Raw genomic sequence first — 7,085 nt, 5'->3', positions numbered from 1 at the left:
GCTGAGAATGGCTGAAGAGCACTTTCAACAGCAGCTGACACACGGGAAGCACTTAACAAACACCAGCCAGTGGCATTAAACAGAGTACATGTTTACTTAAATTTTACTTCCTCAATGGCTATTATTTTTTATTTTTGCAAGGCAAAAAGCAAGGATCTCCCCGATGCGCTCTGTGAAAGGCTGGAATTTGAGCCAGACTTTGCCAATGTATTTAATGATACTTAACTTTCAGAACAGCTTCAGGCAAACTTTTTCAAATGTTCTTTATGTAGAAGTAGCTGATTCAAATATGGGGTAGCACTCTTCCTGCCTGGCATCAATTATTACTATTAATAATAGGAGATGGAAGGCAGTATACGATATATATTTATACACACACAGTGTTATGTATATGTTAAATGTGGTGAACTGACTTTTCAGGTTTGCTGTGGGGATAATCAAAATGGTCAGACTCTACTTGGAAGTACAAAACCAACTTAATCTCTTTTATCCCATTCCTCTACAAAATTAAAGATTTTGTATATAAAGAAGCAAACATGTATCAATCACAAAATGTAGAAAATATTCAATGATGCTAAGGACAGGGAAACAGAAGCATACAACAGCAAATAAAAATTTCACAAATTTAAACCTTACATTGTAGAATACCATCTGTTTTTAGCTTGTAATTCACAACTCCCCACAATAAATCTAACCTGAAGAAAATGCTTCGTCTCTCACTCTAAAAAGCAAAATAAATTTCTACAGAAAGATAAAAGTGAAAATACGTTTTCAGCACTAATACTTGCTTTATTACAAACTAGCTGTACAACCCTGGCTATGTCATTCAATCTCTCTGGGCCTGAGTTCTCCCACTGGAAACAGGGATACTAGTGCCTAACACAGAGGCTCCTGTGAATGTTAAAGATGATATAAAGTACCTAGCTGCATGTAACTGGTGCACAGTAGGAACTCAATGAATAGGAGCTACTGCTTGACCAGTATGAGAGGTGTTGGATATCAAGTCAAAAATTCAAAATATCAAGAAGTCTTTTTGTACTTTAGTTTCCCCAGAAGAGACAGAGCATCCAACGTAGGATGCAGGTCTGACAAACTTGGTCTAACGGAGGCTATCACCATGATTGAAGTGCAGATTTAGACAGTCTCACAAGTATGGACGACTATTGCAATATGGACACGTACTGCAATAATACAATAGTATCTTTGTTTTCAGAAAATACAAGAGTATGTGAAAAATCTATGCATCCACCTGTTCCACTTTTAGGCTGAGACTGGCCAACTAGGCTGTTTTTCTACTGGTTGTCTGTGTACTTTCAAGAAGTGGAATTCTGAAAACTTTAAAGCAAAAGATTGCTCTTTAATAGTCAAGAGCAGAGAATTTTAAATTCCCTTTGAGTCACTTGGTTCAGCCTCAAAACCTGATGCAAACTCCTAAATCTATATGACTAAATCTAAGGCTTCCGCATTTTCTACTTACAGATTGTTACCCACTGTATCTAGATAGTAAGTTTCAGTACAACTTCGCTGTCAAATTGCCACTTAAGTGACTCCAAGTATTCCTTGAAGTGGGCCACTGGTTGAAATCTATAAATCATTATATATGGCAACCTTCATAGTTCAACCATATATCCCTGTTATTTTCATGAATGATATATCACATTCCAATCCATGTCTCTTTAGAAAATGGAATAATCTCCAAAGTAATTGCTAAGTAGTAGTGAATTAGAGCAAGATGGACAAAGGCAGTGTAAGGCTTGAGCAGAATCAGTGTCAGAACGGGAAAGGAATAAAAGGTTTGAAAGGAAAGATTAAGATGCTTGGGAAGCATATAAAAGGTCTCAGAATTTCAAAAATTTAGATTTGACACCATGATGTAATGGGAATGTGGGTATCTGTGTGGTAATTATTATGGCAAATGTATAGGACAGAGTAGTGAGAGACATGAAGTAGGAAAATTAGGAAGAGAGTTGTAACAAATGAGAAACAGACTTAGACACACAGCAATGCCTCCCAACCTGCGAGTCTTAGATTTAGGGGTGCATCAAGCCAACCAAATGTGAATTTTCTCCCTTAAGAGATTAGCTCCATAATGGGAGAAGACTGCCTTGTGCCCACTGCATACTTTTATTCTTTAGAACATTATTTAGCATAAAGGTGGCTCTCTAAAAGTATAGTCTAAATCTGAGTGTAAATGCTATTGTTATTAATTAAATAATTCACTTAAAAAGTATTGCTGAATTCCCACAATCTTTTAACACAAAATTTCCAATCAATTAACATAGTCAAGTACAATCATTAGTTCTCATGGCTAGTCTGATAAATGTCTTTTTCTACATTTAATCCTGCAAGATTAAGAACTACAATCCTAGGATAATAGAGAAAGTAAGTAGAAGACCTCATAGAAGAATCAGTATGACCTAATCAACAGAAAATCCAACAGAACAACTATTAAGATTGCAACCCGGAAGATCAAAATGTGCTCCCCAAACACGTAATTCTTTTATGGTTATGTAAGAAGGAAATGGCAACCCCCCTATTGTTCTTGCCTGGAGAATTCCATGGACAGAGGAGCCTGGCAGGCTTTATAGTCCATGGGGTGGCAGAAAGTTGGACATGACTGAGCAACTCTCACTCACTATGTAAGGTTTTGTTCCCTTTGCCAGATGCTGCCTCTTGTTATCCCCAGCGCCAGCTGAGTGCCAGGAACACATGTACTCACTAGATGTTTGTTAAATGACTGACAACTGTTTCAGCATTATCAAGTTTCATGTGATCTGGAGACACATATGAGATTAGAGGCTGCGAGTGGAATTAGAGATATAAAATCCAGTGGCGCTAACAGTGGTTAAAGTCCCTAAAAAGGGACAAAAGACAAAGGAAGAGGGCATTACAAGGAACAAGGAAATAACACGCATAGTGGATCAGAGCCAGAGAAAGACAGAAAAGTTTTGAAAGTTTCTCAAATTGTGTCAAAAGTAACAAGATGATCAAGAATAATGATATGAGGAGAAAAGGGCAACTGAAATGGCCTTTAGATCATTGCTGTCATTAGCAACACTGGTTTTGACTGAGCAGCAATTAAAATGATCTATAATTATGAATCTTGTAGGCAGAACACAGCTGGATGGAACCCCAAAGCAACTGTGGGCACTCTGGTTTGTCAGATGTCTATTTGGAATTCTGAACTTGGTCTTGGTGCTAACAACAACTAGAGCCACGGTGACTTTGATTAATACCTTCCACGTCCTAAGTCCCAGCTCTGATACTGCAGAACTGTTTATTCACCAGCCATATATACATACATGGGCTGTTACTATCAGTGAACCTATTTCTCCAAAGTTAACAGGCAATCAGAATGCCATTCAGCTTTGCTTATGCATGCTACACACAGGCTTCTTTCTCCAGGAATCAAGGTATGTGGAAAACAATAAGGCAGTAAATTCTGGTTCCTCTATCTTTAATCTATCACCTAGCCTAGGCAAATCACGAGTTACAAAGTAAAAGGGAAACAATGTTTGTCTAAAACACACACACACAAACAGAAAAATAACAACTGCAGGTAATCAGAATGATGTTAGGGAAAAAGGATAATCAATAGTACACAAAGCCATGGTTATATATGCACCCAGCATACTTCATGACCTTCCAGCAGCCACTTCAAAGACATAAAAGAAAGCCAGGGAAGGTACAAAACAGGGCAGTTAAGAAGTGTTCACAAAAATAAAGTGGCTTTTACCTTCAAAGAGTAAGAACTCCAATCTGGAAAGAAAGTTAAGATGATAAAATTGAGTTCCATGTAAAATCACAGTGATTACAGATAAAATACCACAGTCTGGCTCCATTTTATTCAAAGTAACTTAAATCCTAAAACATTCACTAGGAAATGTTTTAAAACTGGTAAAAAGAAATCTCCTATCACAAAATGTTTAGTAAACTTGTGACAAAACCACAAGTACAAAAAAAAAAAGTTAATTGTAAATAGGTTTAAGAAGGTTCAATTGATGAAGGCTACACTAACAGCAATATTTACAAAAGAGAAGCTTCTCAGTTATTCCAAGGCTATCATTAATCTTACTATCACAACCCAAAGTAATTCTTACACTGCTATTTCTATGAAAATAGTCTTCCACCCCACCCATAGTTCTGAGCTGGGAAAACTAACACTCCCTATTATTCAACATTTCAAAGAAGCCCAATTACAATTAATGGGTACATAATTGTATAAAGATTGCATATAGTGAGTAAAAGCCAGGAAGCAATACACACACAGAGGTGGTTAAAATGTGAGCTCTGGTACCAGACCGACCTGGGTTCAACTTGAGACTGGTCACTTCTTGTCAGGAGGTAGCCTTGGACCAAAATTCACATTTATACTTACTTTACAGGGTTAATTTGATTTTGTTTAGTCGCTAAGTTATGTCCAACTCTTCTGTGACCCCATGGATTGTAGCCCACCAGGCAAAGATACTGGAGTGGGTTGTCATTTCCTTCTCCAGGAGATCTTTCCAATCCAGGAATCGAATCCACCTCTCCTGCGTTGTCAAGTGGATTCTTTACCATAGAGCCATCAGGGAAGCCCCTTACAGGGTTAATAAGTTTAAATTTAAGACAATGACAGCCAGTTGGAAATAGTCAATGTTAGCTTTTCTGTCAGGTTTGCCTCTGACCAAAATTACAACCAGTTCTATGTGTTAACCTCAGTTCTCTCTTACTAAAAAGTTCTGGCTAGCAATTATAGGTCTTGGAACTTAAAAAAAAGAAAATGTTTATAGGGGAAAAATAGAGATAGTAAGAGTGTATTATCAGACACTAAATTAAGCAGTTTTGTTAAGATATAACGGAGTTTGAAACAGCTTAACCTCATGAAGGGTCTTATGAGTTACAGGCAACGGAGAAGTTATTTTCAATAAATCCATCCCATTTGAACAAAGCAACATGTGTATGTCTATCTTCAGGGAGTAAGAAATATTTCAAAGAACTGCTCATTATTTCAACCTTGACCAGGAATTTCTCACCTAAAGGCTTAGTTGTCAGTAAGGGGAAAAAGAAATAAAAATATAAGGAGACCTACCTTCACATTTGTTCTGTCAGATTCATACGGTCACTCCATCTTTATGTTTTAAAGTTTGAACTGTATGATGAAAATTCTTAAAATCCAGTTACTCTGACCATACCCAGTGGATACTAAACTTAATTTTAGTTTAAAAAATTCATGATATATACATTTTACAAGCTTTTCTCTCTAGGAGAAATCTAAATTATACACATTGTTCATGTATTCCAATTATAAGCTGAGTATTGTGTTACCAGGAAAGAATACCTTTCAAACTTTCAAAGGGGTTTTTTCTGGAAGATTTGGTTTGATTATTACTATTTGTAAATAGTAAAATCAACCCTGAGTATTCACTGGAGGGTCTGATGCTGAAGTTCCAAATACTTTGGCGACTTGAGGCAAACAGCCAACTCACTGGAAAAGACCCTGATGGTGGGAAAGACTGAAGGCAACAGGAGAAAGAGGTGACAGAGGATGAGGCGGTTGGACAGCATCACCGACTCAACAGACATGAATCTGAGCAAACTCCGGGAGATAGTAGAGGACAGAAGAGCCTGGTGTGCTGCAGTCCATGGGGTTGCAAAGAGTCGGACATGACTTGGCGACTGAACACCACCATCACCATTTATAAATTTATTACTGCCTCTTGGAATCCTCTCTAAATTCTCTGAGGATAATGATGACTTACTATATTGTATTTCTAACTTCTGAAACATAAAACATTCAGTGGTTGTAAAATGAATGGAAAACACATCAATTATCAACGTAAGGGACAGACTAGACTCAATCTTTTCAACAAACAGTTGACTTCTAGCTAATTACCTAGATTTGGTTGATAATGTATGAGATGAATCTACTTAATTATATCCCTTCCTTATTAACAGGTTGATCAAGATGTTACTGTACTTTCTGAAAAGAAAAAGAAAAGTTAATTACTTTTATAATATTTCCCAAAGACAAATTCCAGTATGGGGAATTTTTGGTCATTCCTACTTTAATACTGAAAGCCCATACTACGGAGAAAGCAGTTGTATATTTTGCAGTTTTTTTAAGGCAAAAAAACATCATATAACTTTAATAAAAATAAGACTAAAGTTAATTTTCAATACCACATGTCATGATGAAGTTTCAATTTGGGTTTGCTATTTATTAAACATTTCCCCCAAATACCTATTGGTAAACGAGATCACATAAATTACATACTGAGAACTGATACAAGCATTCAGCTCCTGGAATAGTTACTCAAACTTCTTTCTTCAAGGCTACTACATTGTACATTTATAGACTGAAATACGCTGCCCTAGACAGAATCTCTGGGTAAATTTTAAGAAGCCTGATCACTACTTTGACCTGCTTTGCAGACTTAAATGTAAAGCAACACAAAAACTGATATACAAATATTAGGTAATATTTCAAATCATTAATAATCTTCTGGGGAATAGTCTAAACCAAGCAAAACTGATCATGTGAAATTCAGTTAAAGACAGCTAGTTATCTTAGAGCCAGATCACCTGATCAGTTATAAGCTCAAGTATGATAAATATAAAGCCTTCAGCTGGTTTCTTATATAGTGTCATGTTACTGTCACAGTGACCTTAAATTCAGGACTGGTGGGTACTGAGAATCCCTGATTCTAATCTGAAATACCCAATTATTTTTAAGCAATGGACCAAATTACACAGAATTCTAGAAGCAGGATACATAGAATTCTAGAAGCAAGACACTGCAGTCCTTAATAGGATTTTAACACAAATACTGGTATCTTTTTACCTCTATACTGTTTTTTTTAATATGGCTCAGATTTTCATGAAACACAATAGCAGAAAAGCCTGAATAATCTAAAGCCATTATTTTATTTAAAAAAATTTTTAAAGACCATTTTTCTTTTTTATTCAGGGAAGATAACATTTTATGCAAGACTGCATAAGGAAAATATGACCAATCTTAGAGCTGAGCATACTAGCTTCTTTTATGTGTTAATTCTGTATTTTGCACAACGCCTGCGCTCACACATACACACTCATTGAGGTCT

The sequence above is a fragment of the Bos indicus x Bos taurus genome, chromosome 2, assembly GCF_003369695.1.
Source record: "Bos indicus x Bos taurus breed Angus x Brahman F1 hybrid chromosome 2, Bos_hybrid_MaternalHap_v2.0, whole genome shotgun sequence".
NCBI classification, from domain to species: Eukaryota; Metazoa; Chordata; class Mammalia; order Artiodactyla; family Bovidae; genus Bos; species Bos indicus x Bos taurus.
This window is presented reverse-complemented; position numbering follows the sequence as displayed.